We start from the raw sequence: 2,289 nt of genomic DNA, 5'->3' as shown, positions 1-2,289 counted from the left end.
ACACTAGATGTTCCCGGCCTTGTTGCAGTCAAACTTGTTGCAGAGGCCTTTATTTTTGAATCTTTACTTTTTCCAGCAATCACTGCAGTGATCAGTGATCAATGATGTTAAACCCAGTAAAACACAAGAGCCAAGAGTTACTGAAATGGTATCATGATAATTCACTTTAATGTAGGTATCATACTGTAAGTGTCTCTCACGCGCGGGTAAAGACGGCGCATGCAACACAAGTATACTGTCCCGTTACACATTTTCCCCGGGTTGCTTTATAAAAGTTGCCCTCTTCTCCTCCTCTTCATCCTCCTCCTCCTCCTCTCCTTCTCCTGCATGTTGCATAGTAAACACTTTTATTCTCCCCCTCTTTTCCCCTCTCCCTCTCGTCGTACTTATCTCGTTTCCCTCCTCCTCGTAATGTACCGTGAGTGTTAGCTGGGGGATGGGGGGAGGGAGGGAAAAAGAAAGAGCAGAGATCAAATGAAGATTCGAGGAAAGGAAAAGTGGGAGAGGGGGAGGAAGAGAATGGGGGGGTAAAGATAAAAATGGGAAAACAAGGTAGAAAAGTGACATCTGGCAGGGATAAAGTGCAGAGAGAAAAGGGGGATGTGAGGAATAGTGTACGATAACATGAAAACCACTTCTAGCTCATTCCTGTTTACACATACACTGAAACACAGGTCATACAGAATTATTACATCTACTTTATATTTCACAGAATCTCATATTTTCTCCTGAAGGACGGCAAAATGTTTTTTTTGTCTGTTTTTTTTTTTTTTTGCTTTTTTTCGCTCCGTGCTCTGTAAAGCAAACTCTTTAGCCATGTATGTTTTTGACACTGTAAGAGACAGAGCGGTCAGAGTGGAAACTAAAAACTTTGATTTGAGCATGGAGATTTCAACACACAGAGGGAGACTTTCTTTTCCTCCTCTGTGTGATGTCGAAAAGCAAATCTTAAGGAACTACTGTACCCACAAATATGGCATGCATAGAGGAGCTGCACCACAAAGACTGTATAGGCCTACACAGCACTAACCCACTGCGTACACAGTGCCATAGAGAAAAGAGAAAGAGAGAGATTAAGCAAGGGGAAAAAAAGACAGAGACATTTTTAAATATCACTGCCGATCAGGCATTTAGGGGGGGGGATTTCTTTTTTTTTCCTTTTTCTTTTCTTTTTTTTTGCATCAATTTGGAAGACAAGACGTGCTTAAGACTAAGTTCAGGACTAACTTAGACATGAGGTTATAAATCAGGACTGTTATCATTCAAACCCTTCCTGCCTTTCAAACTGCAGCCTGCATAGACACACGTGTGTATATGTGTATGTGTGTGTGTGTGTGTGTGTGTGTGTGTGTGTTCTGCTATCTTTGTGAGGAACAACCATCGTAATGAGGACATCTCTGGACTGTAAGGACGTTTCTGCCGGTCCTCACAAGGACCACATCAACTGTTTGAAGGCGGGCGTTGAAACTAGAGATGAACAATATGGATATTTTTCAGCCGGTACGATAACCAGAAAGTTCCTGCTTCTCATGGAAAATGTAACTGATAGTTTCACATTTATGCATTTATTCAGCGTGGTTTTTGCACACTTGGGGTGTAATATGTGCAGAGAACAGATGATTTAATACCCATAGCTCTGAACAGAGTTTTCTAGCTTTTCAAGCCTCCAGGTTTGTTTGACAATATAAGCTTATGAGGAAAAAAGGCTTTTTGGGCTGCAGTGCGCCATGTAGTGATGTAATAACGTGGCTTGGCCACTATGAAAACTTGCACTTAGCCCATAGACTTTACATTGTGATGACATCATCGACTTTATAAATCAATTCAAGGCGTCCTGTCAACAGTTTGAAAGACGTCTCTTCTGTAATGATGCTTTATTGGGAAAACACATTTTGGGCCGCAGGGAGGTTTGTTATTCCAATGCTGCGACTGGCCACTGGGAGAGTTGGAAGCGAGGCTGAATGGCGCCGTCCTATGAAGTTCTATTAAAATCTGTGTTTAATCTCCAGTTTTAGGTCTCATTCCTGCGCCACTCTATTGGCAGACCACAACTTTAAAGCTGCATACTGCCACCTACTGTACCGGAGTGCATTGATACTGCACTTATGAAATCACTGAAACCAGTTTGGCTTCGGCTCCATTCATTGGCTATAATTTAATTTATGACCCAAATATATTGTGCATCTCTCATTAAAAATTTGGTGCAGATCAAGGTGAGGCATTTCGTTGTGATGGTTAATGTTTGGGTATGGGGCTCAGGAATGCATTACGTCAATGATGGTCCTCACA

General features: G+C 41.9%; 1 protein-coding gene across 1 annotated transcript in view; it reads right to left on the bottom strand.

Moving 5' to 3' along the window:
• Positions 1-746: 746 nt before the first annotated feature.
• LOC119017686 (protein kinase C beta type) overlaps positions 747-2,289 on the bottom strand; it is a 36,989-nt gene continuing 35,446 nt past the window's right edge. The window contains exon 17 of the mRNA XM_037094561.1: positions 747-2,289. This exon is cut by the window's right edge and continues 562 nt beyond it. The gene's annotated coding sequence lies outside the window, so the exon portion shown is untranslated.

The sequence above is a fragment of the Acanthopagrus latus genome, chromosome 1, assembly GCF_904848185.1.
Source record: "Acanthopagrus latus isolate v.2019 chromosome 1, fAcaLat1.1, whole genome shotgun sequence".
Classification (NCBI taxonomy): Eukaryota; Metazoa; Chordata; class Actinopteri; order Spariformes; family Sparidae; genus Acanthopagrus; species Acanthopagrus latus.
This window is presented reverse-complemented; position numbering and strand designations above follow the sequence as displayed.